The sequence below is a fragment of the Eleutherodactylus coqui genome, chromosome 6 (genome assembly GCF_035609145.1).
Source record: "Eleutherodactylus coqui strain aEleCoq1 chromosome 6, aEleCoq1.hap1, whole genome shotgun sequence".
Lineage (NCBI taxonomy): Eukaryota > Metazoa > Chordata > Amphibia > Anura > Eleutherodactylidae > Eleutherodactylus > Eleutherodactylus coqui.
The window spans coordinates 151816524-151832055 of NC_089842.1; positions in this window are offsets into that span (position 1 = coordinate 151816524).

Sequence of the window (15532 nt, forward strand, 5' to 3'; positions counted from 1 at the left end):
AAGACCCTATGAACCCTCCATGTAGCTGTCAAATCAAGTTCAGAAGTGAGCGGATTTACTACCCGCGTGATGACAAAGGGACCCACGTAACGCGGCGCCAGTTTCAACTACGGAACCTTCAATTTAGAATTTCTAGAAGACAAATATACCTTCTGTCCCACCCCGTACGGTTCAGATACTGACAGACTCCTCCCACTGCGCAACTGCATACAAGCCCCCGTTGCTTCCAGATTCTTCTGTACTTCTTTCCATACTCCCTGCAGCACATCTGTGGCGACATCAGCTGCAGGACAGGCAGACAGAGTAGAAATAGCTGTAAGGAAGCGAGAATGCTGACCATATACGCAACGGAATGGAGATACCCCAGTGGAAGAACAAGTACGGTTGTTTAGCACAAACTCTGCCAACGGCAGGAATTCAGCCCACTGATGAGCCTTTTTGCTAGCAAACAACCGTAAATATTGCACTAAATCCTGGTTCTTCCGCCCTGTCTGACCATTAGTTTGCAGGTGGAATGCTGACGAGAAGGAAAGCGACGTTCCCAAGTTCCTACAGAAGGCTCGCCAGTAGAGATGAGCGAACGTACTCGTCCGAGCTTGATAATCGTTCGAGTATTAGCGTGTTCGAGATGCTCGTTACTCGAGACGAGTACCACGCGATGTTCGAGTTACTTTCACTTTCATCTCTGAGACGTTAGCGCGCTATTCTGGCCAATAGAAAGACAGGGAAGGCATTACAACTTCCCCCTGCGACGTTCAAGCCCTATACCACCCCCCTGCAGTGAGTGGCTGGCGAGATCAGGTGTCACCCGAGTATATAAATCGGCCCCTCCCACGGCTCACCACAGATGCATTCTGACATAGCTCAGGGAAAGTGCTGCTGGTGCGGAAGCTGCTATAGGGAGAGTGTTAGGAGTATTTTAGGCTTCAAGAACCCCAACGGTCCTTCTTAGGGCCACATCTAACCGTGTGCAGGCTGCTTTTTGCAGTGTTGCACTTTTTTTTTTTTTTGTATATCGGCCGTGCAGAGCATTGCGCCCTGCAGTAATTATACATACTCCAGGGCCAGTAGTGGTGGTGAGGCAGGGACAGAAGACATATATTTATTGAATATAGGCAGTGGGCCTTTCCAAAAACATTTGGGGAAAAAAATCTATTTGGGCTGCCTGTGACTGTCCTCAGTGTACTGGGTCTGTGCTGGGTGTAGTTGTCCTCCTAATTCATACGCAGCCAGCTAAGTGTTAGAGCAGGCTTGCGCAAAATTATTTCCTGGCTCTGTGTTGGCTGTTACATCACCGCTGTATTCCTGTCCACAGTGCAACAGTCTGCAGTTATTTTACATACTCCAGGGCCAGTAGCGGTGAGGCAGGGACAGAAGACATATATTTATTGAATATAGGCAGTGGGCCTTTGCAAAAACATTTGGGAAAAAAAATCTATTTGGGCTGCCTGTGACTCTCCTCAGTGTACTGGGTCTGCGCTGGGTGTAGTTGTCCTCCTAATTCATACGCAGCCAGCTAAGTGTTACAGCAGGCTTGCGCAAAATTATTTCCTGGCTCTGCTGTGCGTTCGGTAAGCGAAGTGAGCCTCCAACCACAGGCCAATAAGCGGCACATTTAATTACAGCGTTCTGTTTCTGCACTACTGGTAATACACCATGCTGAGGGGTAGGGGTAGGCCTATAGGACATGGACGCGGGCGAGGACGCGGAGGCCCAAGTCAGGGTGTGGGCACAGGCCGAGCCAGTGCGGTGGCCAGGGGTAGAGGCAGGGCCAGACCGAATAATCCACCAACTGTTTCCCAAAGCGCCCCCTCGCGCCATGCCACCCTGCAGACGTCAAGGTGCTCTACGGTGTGGCAGTTTTTCACAGAGACGCCTGACGACCGACGAACAGTGGTGTGCAACCTTTGTCGCACCAAGATCAGCTGGGGAGCCACCACCACCAGCATGCGCAGGCATATGATGGCCCAGCACCCCACATGGTGGGACGATGCCCGTTCACCACCTCCGGTTTGCACCACTGCCTCTCCCCCTGTGCCCCAACCTGCCACTGAGATCCAACCCCCCTCTGAGGACACAGGCACTACCGTCTCCTGGCCTGCACCCACACCCTCACCTCCGCTGTCCTCGGCCCCATCCAGAAATGTCTCTCAGCGCAGCGTCCAGACGTCGCTAGCGCTCAAGCGTTAAACGTACACATTGCCAAATTGATCAGCCTGGAGATGCTGCCGTATAGGCTTGTGGAAACAGAGGCTTTCAAAAGCATGATGGCGGCGGCGGCCCCGCGCTACTCGGTTCCCAGTCGCCACTACTTTTCCCGATGTGCCGTCCCAGCCCTGCACGACCACGTCTCCCGCAACATTGTACGCGCCCTCACCAACGCGGTTACTGCCAAGGTCCACTTAACAACGGACACGTGGACAAGCACAGACGGGCAGGGCCACTATATCTCCCTGACGGCACATTGGGTGAATTTAGTGGAGGCTGGGACAGAAGTCAGAGCCTGGGACCGCTCACGTCCTACCCACCCCCAGAATTGCGGGCCCCAGCTCGGTGGTGGTATCTGCGGCGGTGTATGCTTCCTCCACTAAACCACCCTCCTCCTCCAATGCAACCTCTGTCTCGCAATCAAGATGTGTCAGCAGCAGCACGTCGCCAGCAGTGGGTGTCGCGCGGCGTGGCAGCACAGCGGTGGGCAAGCGTCAGCAGGCCGTGCTGAAACTACTCAGCTTAGGAGAGAAGAGGCACACGGCCCACGAACTGCTGCAGGGTCTGACAGAGCAGACCGACCGCTGGCTTGCGCCGCTGAGCCTCCAACCAGGCATGGTCGTGTGTGACCACGGCCGTAACCTGGTGGTGGCTCTGCAGCTCGGCAGCCTCACGCACGTGCCATGCCTGGCCCATGTCTTTAATTTGGTGGTTCAGCACTTTCTGAAAAGCTAACCACACTTGTCATACCTGCTCGGAAAGGTGCGCCAGGTCAGCGCACATTTCCGCAACTCCAAGACGGACGCTGCCACCCTGCGGACCCTGCAACATCGGTTTAATCTGCCAGTGCACCGACTGCTGTGCGACGTGCCCACACGGTGGAACTCTACGCTCCACATGTTGGCCAGGCTCTATGAGCAGCGTAGAGCTATAGTGGAATACCAACTCCAACATGGGCGGCGTAGTGGGAGTCGGCCTCCTCAATTCTTTACAGAAGAGTGGGCCTGGTTGGCAGACATCTGCCAGGTCCTTGGAAACTTTGAGGAGTCTACCCAGATGGTGAGCGGGGATGCTGCAATCATTAGCATCACCATTCCTCTGCTATGCCTCTTGAGAAGTTCCCTGCAAAGCATAAAGGCAGACGCTTTGCACTCGGAAACAGAGGCGTGGGAAGACAGTATGTCGCTGGATAGTCAGAGCACCCTCATGTCTATATCTCAGCGCGTTGAGGAGGAGGAGGAGGGGGAGGAGCATGAGGAGGAGGGGGAAGAGACAGCTTGGCCCACTGCTGAGGGTACACATGCTGCTTGCCTGTCATCCTTTCAGCGTGTATGGCCGGAGGAGGAGGAGGAGGAGGATCCTAAAAGTGATCTTCCTAGTGAAGACAGCCATGTGTTGCGTACAGGTACCCTGGCACACATGGCTGACTTCATGTTAGGATGCCTTTCTCGTGACCCTCGCGTTACACGCATTCTGGCCACTACGGATTACTGGGTGTACACACTGCTCGACCCACGGTATAAGGAGAACCTTTCCACTCTCATTCCCGAAGAGGAAAGGGGTTCGAGAATGATGCTATACCCACAGGGTGCTGGTGGACAAACTGATGGTAAACTTCCCATCCGACAGCGCTAGTGGCAGAAGGCGCAGTTCCGAGGGCCAGGTAGCAGGGGAGGCGCAGAGATCAGGCAGCATGTACAGCGCAGGCAGGGGAACATTCTCCAAGGCCTTTGCCAGCTTTATGGCTCCCCAGCAAGACTGTGTCACCGCTCCCCAGTCAAGGCTGAGTTGGCGGGAGCACTGTAAAAGGATGGTGAGGGAGTACGTAGCCGATCGCACGACCGTCCTCGGTGACGCCTCTGCCCCCTACAACTACTGGGTGTCGAAGCTGGACACGTGGCCTGAACTCGCACTGTATGCCCTGGAGGTGCTTGCTTGTCCTGCGGCTAGCGTCTTGTCAGAGAGGGTGTTTAGTGCGGCTGGGGGAATCATCACGGATAAGCGTACCCGCCTGTCAACCGACAGTGCCGACAGGCTTACACTCATCAAGATGAACAAAGCCTGGATTTCCCCAGACTTCTCTTCTTCACCAGCGGACAGCAGCGATACCTAAGCAATACGTAGGCTGCACCCGCGGATGGAAGCATTGTTCTCTATCACCATCAAAAACGTGGACCTTTTAGCTTCATCAATCTGTGTATAATATTCCTCCTCCTGCTCCTCCTCCTGAAACCTCACGTAATCACGCCGAAAGGGCAATTTTTCTTAGGCCCACAAGGCTCAGTCATATAATTTTTGTAAACAATTTTTATACGTTTCAATGCTCATTAAAGCGTTGAAACTTGCACCTGAACCAATTTTTATTTTAACTGGGCTGCCTCCAGGCCTAGTTACCAATTAAGCCACATTAACCAATTCACCAATTTTTTGGGGCCCTCGCCTACAGTGTAATCCAATTAATTTTTTGCCCACCTGCATTACAGCTGACGTTACATCAGCTGTGCTGGGCACTGCAATGGGATATATTTATGTACCGCCGGTGGGTTCCAGGGAGCCACCCAATTCTGTCGGTCCACACGGAGTTGTAACTACATGTGTCCACTTCTAAAGAAACCCAGTCTGACTGGGGCATGCAGTGTGGGCCGAAGCCCGCCTGCATTTAACATGACATTACCTCAGCTATGATGGGCAATGCTATGGGATATATTTATGTGCCGCCGGTGGCTTCCTGGCACCCACCCATGCTGTCGGTCCACAGGGACTTCACAATAGGGAGTTGTACCTGCCTGTGTCTATGAATTAAAAAGCCCGGTCAGGTTGGGGCATGCAGTGTGGGCCGAAGTCCACCTGCATTTAATCTGACGTTAGCTCTGCTGTCCAGGGCACTGCAATGGGATACATTTATGTACAGCCGGTGGGTTCCAGGGAGCCACCCATGCTGTGGGTGCACACGGAATTCCCATTGCGGAGTTGTACCTGCCTGTGACTATTTATAAAAAAACGCGGTCTGACTAGGGCATGCAGACACCTTGACAGAATGAATAGTGTGTGGCACATAGGTTCCCCATTGCTATGCCCACGTGTGCAGCTCCTGATGGCGGTGGCACAGGATTATATTTCTCATTGCTTCTGTACAGCATTGTGGGCTATCGCCCCGCCCCTTTTAAAGAGGGTCGCTGCCTAGCCGTGCCAACCCTCTGTAGTGTGTGCCTGCGGTTCCTCCTCATGGCAGACGCACTTATAAATAGACATGAGGGTGGTGTGGCATGAGGGCAGCTGAAGGCTGCGCAGGGACACTTTGGTGTGCGCTGTGGACAGTGGGTCGTGCGGGGGGGGGCGCATGTAACCCAGGAGAAGTGGCAGCGGAGTGTCATGCAGGCAGTGATTGTGCTTTGTTGGAGGTAGTGTGGTGCTTAGCTAAGGTATGCATTGCTAATGAGGGCTTTTCAGAAGTAAAAGTTGTTGGGAGGGGGGAGGGCACTCTTGCCGCTATTGTGGCTTAATAGTGGGACCTGGGAACTTGAGATGCAGCCCAACATGTAGCCCCTCGCCTGCCCTATCCGTTGCTGTGTCGTTCCCATCACTTTCTTGAATTGCCCAGATTTTCACAAATGGAAACCTTAGCAAGCATCGGCGATATACAAAAATGCTCGGGTCGCCCATTGACTTCAATGGGGTTCGTTACTCGAAACGAACCCTCGAGCATCGCGATAATTTCGTCCCGAGTAACGAGCACCCGAGCATTTTGGTGCTCGCTCATCTCTACTCGACAGAATTGCGCAACAAACTGAACCCCGCAATCAGATACAATATTTTTGGGAACCCCATGTAGACGAGTGATTTCTTTTACAAAAATCTGGGCAAAATCTGGGGCTGTGCAATAACAGAATAATGCTTAATGAATTTACGGTAAAAATTCTCGAAACCTAAAAACCGCTGGAGAGCTTTCAGGTTATCTGGTCTGACCCATTGGGAGATTGCTGTCACTTTATCAGACTCCATCTGAATTTCCGTTGGTGAAATCACATAACCAAGGAAAGACACTTGTTTAGTGCCAAAATTGCATTTCTCCAACTTGACAAAAAGTTGGTACTCACGCAAACGGGTCAGGACCAGCCTCAGGTGCCGCACATGTGAGTCCCAGTCTGGGGAGTACACCAGAATGTCATCGAGATATATGACCAAGAATACCCTCACATTCTGAGATATAGGACTTAAGGGCTTCATGCTCATGCCCCGACAAATTGAAAATGGTTCCCTTAGGGATGGGACTGTCGGGGATCAAATCAATGCCACGGTCCCACTCCCTATGGGGGGGGGTAAAGTCTCAGACAGGTTCTTGGAAAATACGTCATGAAAATTAGACAAATACTCTGGGATAAGCACGGCATCTGCTGAACACATAGGTATAGTAGCTAAGTGACTATGACAGGACAACCCCCAATGTGTCAATTCCCGAGTGGACCAATTAAATCGGGGATTGTGCAGTGCCAACCAGGGCATACCAAGCACTACTTCAACAGACATCCTTTCCATTACTAGGAACGACAGATTCTCTAAATGGAGAACACCCACAGTGAACTGTAAAATAGGAGTCCTCCATTGTACAACACCTGCAGACAGAGGGGTAGAATCAATACTAGTGAATCGTATGGGAATCTTTAACGCTGAGAATTCAGTTATAAGGGGTCTGACAAAATTTAAATTAATCAAATTGGTGGCAGCACCCGAATCAATAAAGGCTTGACCAGACCGAGTGAAATTCCACAAGCCTATCTAACAAGGCACCAACAACTTAGGGAGTACCTGTGATCCTAGGCGACCCTCCCGACAGTTACTTAGGATCTGAAGTTCTGCCGTCGGTTCAGGCTGATGTTGCATCCGCTTCTCAAGACAGGTCGCTACCCGATGTCCGGCTTTCCCACAATAGAGACAACGATGCTGAGCCATCTGGAACTGTTGCCGTTCCTCGGGACTTAGCTGGTCCACTTCCATATGCTCGGCACCAGACTTTGGCATGGGAGAGCAGATCCTGGACAGCGTCAGACAGCCCCAACAAAAACATGTCTCTAAGGGCGCCATCGTTCCAAGAGGTTTCACCTGCATTCTGTCTAAATTTAGAGCAATAGTTCTCTACCCACTGCTGCCCCTGACGTAAAGACATGAGATGAGAGACCGCTAACCCCGCACAGTCCGGCTCATCAAAAATACCTCCAAGTTTCCGAAAAAAATAAATCAACTGACTGCAGGCAAACCGAACTCTTGGGTAAGGAGTAGGCCCATGTCTGTGGGGAACCCCGGAGTAAAGACATAATCAATCCCACTTTCTGGGACTCTGAGCCAGATGAGCGAGGCCACATCCGAAAGTACAATCTACATGCATGCTGGAAAACAAAATTTGCTGCTCTCCCCTGAAAACACCTCAGGAAGAGGACACTTGGGCTCAGGAATTAAAGGGGCAGCAGAAACATGCACTAACTCCCACTGCTCCTGGGCCACCATACGACCGGACAGGTCTTGGATCACGCCCACTAAACCCTGCAACTGACTTGCGAGGGTACTCATGGCCTCCATTGGAGAGCAAAAAACAAAACCTGCTGGGAAATTTTAAGGGCCAGTTTTTATGTTATGGTATACTACCCTGGATACGCCAGCCCGGGTTGCCCTGGATCTTACCCGCAACCCCTGTCCCTGCCTACTTGCCTCCACTCCTGGCTAACCCCAGGCGGGCAACTGGATGGCGGTCCCTACTCTATCTAGGGACTGAGGAAGGGACACTGGTGTACCTGGGTGGAATGTGTAGGATACTGTTACATGTGCTGCTGGGATCTGTAGTTCTAAGTTTCCTAGCAGCACAGCCCTCACAGGGTTAATTTATTGAGCTGGCTGGGTGCGGTTCTTCATTCTAGCCAATTTCCTGGGTCTGTGCTCACATATAAACCCAGCTCCTGGTCAGTCTCTGTCTAGTGTTCAGGGTGAGCAGTCATAAATCCTTGTTCGTTGCAGCTTGCCGTGTGTTTGGTGTCTTGCTGGTTCATGTCCGTTTGTTCGTTTATTTTCTGTCAGTTTTGTGTGAGCTTGCTGTGTGACCTGCTATCTGTGTCCTGTCCTGTTGCAGCATTCTGTGTGAACTCTGTCCAGTTCTGCTGGACTTCTGGTTAGTGTAGGGACTAGCGGTATAACCAGAAGCCGTGAAGTGGCCTGCTAGCTTTCATGTTTTGTACAAAATGTCAACTAATACCTGGTATTTATATTCAGCTTTCTATCTGTTACTAGTGGTTGCATTTTGGCTGCTGTATGCTGTGTATTCTGGCTCTGTGTGTCCTGTTGTTCAGTCCCTGTCATATGGCATGTGAATGCGTCCTGTTCTGGTGTGTGGCTCCTAGGATCAGCTAGGCCCCAGATCTGAAGACCACTGGGCTGCCCTTATTGGGGCAATGTCCCCGCTCAGGTAGGGCCAGGTCAACCACCCGTGTAGAACAGGGTCAGTTTGCTAGAAACCCGTGTGCATACCCAGTCCCTTTTGGGTACGATCGTGTGGGCCCTGTGCTTAGTTTGCCCACACGATCATGACAGATACTGACAGGAAAGGCAGATGATAATACCAACACGAAAAAACACTGAAAATACTGAGGCAGATGGAAAAACCTGGCAGATAGTAACAAAAAAGCAGACAAGCTAACAGAGGCAGGAGACCTACAGATGCAGACTTGCTAACTTTCTGAAGGAAACCAATAACTGGCAGTGATTGCAGTCACTACCAGACTTTTAAACCAAAGCCTCCGCCCAGAGGCAGAGAGAGGGAAGCAGCCAACTCTCAACAGCACATAAAAAGGGAGCTCATGCACGGCAGCTGCACTCACCGGTGCGCACGGCGCTGCAAGCCACCAGCACGCCGCCGACCAGACAAGCCGGGGGGATGTGCCCCAACCGCGGGACCCAGCAACCCGCCACCCCAGGAGGAGCCGCAACCGCCACATGGTAACACATCTTTTACCCTCCACCAAGCTGGGTACTCATTTTACCAACCTCGGAAGGATAGAAGGCTGAGTCAACCTTGAGCCGGCTACCTGAACCAAGCAGGGATTGAACCTGCAGCCTTCAGATCGTGAGCAAGAGCTTAGGACTGCATTTCTGCTGCCTTAACACTCTGCGCTACACAAGGCTGCTCTTTGCCACATGAGGCTGTTGCGTGATACATAGTGCAACATTAAAATAATGAACCTATTAAACTAGCAATCGACTGAGTGCGATTAATTGGGTATGAAAAATATCCAGCTAGGGAGTCCAGACGAGGGTTCATATCCATAGAGTTGACACATGAGAAACAAAATAGTGCAAGTAAGGGTACTTTTACACTAAGTGATTTATCGTTTGCACAAGTGAACAATGACAGAGTTCGTTCATTTGCTTGTGCAGTCAGTTTATACAGACAGTTAAATCACTCGCTCATTCACTCACAAATCCTTCAGCCGTTTACATTCACTGTACCAGTGAATGTGAACAACTAAACAATTGCTGCTGATACACAATGAGTGTGAACAAGCGAACGATGATTTTTATGTGTGCATAAAATGAATGACAAACGAAAAGTGAATGAATTCTCGTTCATTGTTCAATCGTTGGCTGTGTTTACACTGAACCATTACTGTTCAAATTATGACAATCCAGCGATTTTGTCAATGATAATCATTTAGTATAAAAGCCCCTTAAGACTGATACCCAGAATAAACTAAACGGTAGCCCCCGTAGTGCAGGCGCACAATCAACTAGCCTATTTCTTATAAAACAAACAGTATAGTAAACAGCTAAAACTCAAGAATCTGTTGGCTCCTACAAACATCACACTACAGAGTAAATCAGCCTAGGGTCCACAAGCAGAGGTGAAGTGCAAAAATAAGTAATGAAATATGTCTTGTATCAAAACCAAAAAGGGAGATGGAATAATACCTCCATCTCCCTTATTTGCATATTACCCAGAGGGGCATGAATGGCCTTTTGAGTCTCCTCACTCACCGTCTAGGTGCTCTCCCTAAAGAGAAAAGATAGTGTTTCTGGTATCAAAGCAGTACAACAGAAAGAAAGGAAGAAAGCATTCAAGGGGATAGTGGGGAATCAAACACCATATGTGGAGGCAGTTCTGCAGTCACAGAGAAGTCTATTCATCTATCCCAAATTTTGGCAAATTTGTGAGGGCATTTCCTCTGTTGATACAGCCATGTTTTATGTGATAGCATGTTATTCACTGCCGCTATCCATTCGGAAAGCGTGGGAGGGCAATTAGACAGCCAGTGAATGGCAATAACCGTCATAGTGTAATATAGAGTTTCCACCAAAAACATATGAGAATATGTATTAGAAATTTCTGAGTTTGATAAGTAAAAGACAGGTTTTAGGGTAAAGGGGTAGCAGGGTGCCCATTTCATGATTTAATAGTCTAATGGCCTATTCCCAAAAGCCATGGACTTTTTGACATGACCTAAAAATCCCCTGGGTAATCTGAATAATACCTTATGAGCTGGGAAGTGGAATAGTAAGCTCTATGTAGTATATACACCTGGGTGAATCATTTGTTGTAATTTGAGGATACTTTTTTAAGAGAGGTAAGGGCCCTATCCCATTCTTCCTTGGACAGAACACCAATGTCCATGCACCATTTCAAACTAAGGGGATCAAGAGTATGGTTTCTTGCTTGTTGGGATAAAAGGGCATAAAAACAGAAATCAAATGAGCATTGGGAGATGACAGAATAAAATCCAGAGCAGAAATTTGCAAAAAAAACAGCCTACAATGACCCAGCAAAGTCCCCAAAGCATGTTTGATTCTCAGAGGGAAAGCTGTGAGGGCAGGAGGCCAAAGTCTTCTTGCAGATCTGGAAGTTGTTTAACCCCATCTGCTGTGCAAATATGAGACAGGTACAACAGTCCCCTATGTACTCAGTTAACCTCATAAGACAACTGTAATAGATCAGGAAAGGCTCTACAATGTTATACGGGGTATACAAACTAAGCCCATCTATGCAGTAGAAACGCTGCACCAGATTCCACATTAGGTGCTTGCCTCAGGATAGGGTGTTCTACTAGATTACCTCCTGCACATTAGGTCCCACAGAATAGTGTGAGGGGTGGGAGTATTTGGGACTACAGGGGGAGATAATCAATATTTGGAAGCGTGTGCGCTCCTCCGAGCCCCACCTAGTTAAATGTGACAATTAGCTTGCAAGGTAGTATATTTTAACATCAGGCAATGCCACCCCACCTTCAATCAGGGGGCTGTAAGGTGTTTAGCTGCTACTCGGGCTTGTTTCCTCTTTCCGTATGAAAGAGATAAGGATACCTTGGAGCCGTTGAAGGAGACTATTTGGCAGGTATACAAGAGATTGTTGAATAACATAGAAGATTTCGGGGAGGAGGGTCATCTTGACCAAACTTACCCGTGCGGCAGTGGACAAAAATAACTTGTTCCATCTGTCAATTTTCTTTTGCAAATAAAGGGTAATGTTTACTTCTTCAAACTTTAACACAGATCTGGAAACCTGTATACCCAAGTATGTAATGGACGAGACCCAGAGGAGAGGGGAGAAAGAGACAGCCCGCTCTGATGGTACCATCAAATCTACAGGCAAAGCATGGGACTTAGCTCAATCAATAGAAAGGCCTGACATAGAACCAAACTATAATAAGGTATCAACTGCGTAAATCCTGACATTTTCGCAAACTGAGTGAAGAGTAAAGCCCCTTTAACATGGAACGATTATCGTTCAAAAATCGTTTAAACGAGTGAAAACCATAGTTAATTAAGTGCAAACACAGTGAACCACCAAACAATAAATGATAAGTTGTTCGCTTTTCGTTCGTTGTTTATAGTATGCGGGCATCAAAATCATCGTTGGTTCGTTCACTAATCGTTCAGTTTACATACCGATCGTTTGGTTGTTCTCATTCACTTACACAGCAAATGTGAATGATTGAATGATTTCTGGTTTAACGAGACAGCGATGTAACTGCCTGTATAAGCAGGCTGCATGAACAAACTCTGACATTGTTTGGTGTAAAAGGACCCTTAGGCTAATTTCACAGGGGTGTGTGTGATATCAGGGTGTGAAACACAGCCCAATAGCGTGCTCACCAACGTGTGGTTTCCGTGCAGATGTGAGGCGTTTTTTTGTATCAAAACTGTCTCCCATCATTTCTGGCAAAGTAGTGACCGCCTCTTCGGAGGATCGTTAAGTGTCTTCCATTGCTTTCAATGGGAAAACAATTCATCGCACTGCGTGCAATTAGCATGCTGTGCTATGCTCACACCAGCCCCATAGAAAACAATTGGTGATAGGATGCAGGGCATGCCCAAAAAATAGGACATGCCACAATTTCTCATGTGTATGACCCTATTTAAAAGAATAGGGTTCACATTAGTGCGAGATTTGTGTGTCTTGCAATGCAGAAATCTCGTACAAGAAACTAAGCGGTGTTTGAAACCGGCCTCAGGGATTCCTGTCTAATTCATATCACCAGAGGCTCCACTGTGAGGACAAATATAGAGGGCAATGGTCTGGTTCCCCTGTACAGCTGGAAGAATTCTGAAACAATGCCATACTTGGTAATTCAAGAGTTAAAGGACAGGTGCAAACACCAGTTCCTAAAGCGGTGCACTACACGTAACCGTGTGAATGGCACCCTATATGAACCTTAGCAGTGTGCAAGTATAATACTAAATAGCCAGTCTCTAGAGATGAGCGAGCATACTCGCTAAGGGCAATTGCTTGATCGAGCATTGCCCTTAGCGAGTACCTGCCCGCTCGGGAGCAAAGATTCTGCTGCCGACAGCGGGCGGGGAGCGGCAGGGGAGAGCGGGGAGGAATGGAGGGGAGATCTCTCTCTCCCTCCCCCCGCTCATGGCCGCAACTCACTTGTCACCCACGCCGGCAGCCGAACCTTTTTTTTCGGGCGGGGAGATACTCGCTAAGGACAATGCTCAATCGAGTAATTGTCCTTAGCGAGTATGCTCACTCATCTCTACCAGTCTCTCATGAATACGGGAAATTGGTGTTTGTACCTGTCTTTGTGTCAGCATGGGTGCATTCGCAGGGTGGTTTCGATGCAGTAAAAACTGCACCCAAAACTACATTAGAAAAACTCTAAATGTGTTTTTTTGCTGCATTAGTGGCAAACAACTGCAAGAGTGCGGCATAAACGTACGTGGTTTGTACAGTGGTATTAGTTTAACTTGTCTTCACCGGAAGTATGGGTGGAGACAAGGGTTGGCCGGCCTGAGGGAAAGGAAACGCCCCCAGCTGCTGATTGGCTGCCAGAGGAACACCTTCCTTGTGCTGACAGGGCAGACGCTTCCCCTATTCCCTGCACCGCGGGGGCCAGTCTGTGGCGCTAGCTGTTTTCAGCGCTGGCCCCCCGGCATAAATCCCCCCGACCCCGCAGACCGCTCTCAGCCCTCTCTATATCTTGTTCCCCTTGTTGCCGCTGGCTCGCCCTCCCCCTGCCGTTGGGGCATAGGACGTGATTTGTGGCAGAGTGGCTGTACACTGCGGCAATAATGACGGAGCGGTGGGTGCGGGCTGCCACATCGGGGGGGGGGGGGGGGGGCTGCGCGCCGGGGTGGGTAGTGAGTGCTGCAAACAGGGGTCACCACAGCCAGCCCGTCGCAGTGCGGTAAATAGCGGAGCCGTGCGGCCTGTAAGTGCGGAGATACAGTATACGCGTTTTTACAGTGTATGTAGGGCGGCCTGCCAGGGATCTCTGTGGGACAAAACCAATACTGATTGGCCCTGTCCCGCAATGGTTGGAGTATACACTCTGCTATTTATCTTTGCTCCCCCAGCGTCCACTATATAAAGGGAACTCTTTCCTGTCCTTCAGTTGTTAGAGGGGTTACCAGACCTCCACAGATTCTACTCCCTGACTCCACAAGTTTTCCCTAAAATGCTGGTTCGCTGCTACAACTACAAGATATAGGTATATTTTTTTCTCACCTGTCTATGCCCACCAGAACCTGGCTGGCATAGGAACATCCATGGAACCTGTCAGCACATTTGTTGGCCCCTAAGCTGTCAAAATGAAGGTTAAAGGTTTTGAAAGATGCCCCTGTCTAAAACGTGCTTTGGAGTATAAACTATAAAATTAAATTACAAAGTAGAGGGTGGGGCAAAAGTCTGGACACACCCGTTTAATTGGTGTAATAATGAGAAAATTGGGAATGATAATTGGGAGGGAGGCTGCATTTTTTTTATGAAAGAGACGTTTTGCCACAGCAACTGTGCAAGTATGAGACAAATGAAATGTCTATATAGCTAGGTTTATGTGTATAGCTGGTAAATATCAGCTATTAATTAGTCAAAAGCAGAGTTTATGTCTAAATTTTAAAGGATAGAGAGATACACGTGTGCACAAGGTAAAGCGGAAACAGGGAGTGAGAGAGAATTGAAGCTTGCTTATAAATACATTTTGCCATGTTTTAAAGGGAACCTGTCACCGGGTTCACGCTGCCCGAACAATGGGCAGCATGAACCCAGGACCGGTATACCCAGGTCACCCGTGTATGTGTTATTCTTAAACATTGGTGCGTTTCAGAATAAACACACTTTAAAGTTTGACTCAGAAAGAAGTTCCAAATGAAAGAGGCAGGCCGCATCAGCCTCTCCCAACCCGCAGCATGTTGACCAACAGCTCTCTCGCCTTTTGTGTATAGGAAGACAGCTGTCAGTCTTCATGCTGCAGGCGGGGAGAGGCCAGCGAGGCCACTTCTTGAACTTGCAGCTCCATTCTGATTCAAATTTTAAAGTGTATTTATTCTGAAACATCACATAATTTCTAAATAAGTCATACAAGAGGCAATGAGAATACCTGTCCTGGGTTCATGCCACACAGTGCTCACGCAGCATGAACCTGCTGACAGGTTCCCTTTAAAAAGGTAGTTATCTCTTAAAGACCCTCTCTAAAGCCCAATGTCCATGGGCGGATTTGATTTGTGGAATCCACAGTTCAAGCCGCCCGTAGTGAAGCATGGGCGTCCGCACTTCAATTTACACATGAAGATTTGTTTTCCAGATTCCATATGCGAAAAACAAATCGCAGCTTGCTCCATCCTAATTTGAATTCCTTGCGGATGGCTTCCATTGAATCAATGGAAGCCGTCTGCTCCGCGGACCGTCTGTAATTGACATTGTGGGCGAGCTATGGATTTTGTAGCAGGAGTTTACAAAAAACCCTCTACTGCGCATGTGCGCCAGACGGCACTTCCGTATACATCCGCAGTACAGAAATAAGAAAACAGGCAGAGGTACGCAAGGTCACCAGCCGCAAGCAGAGTC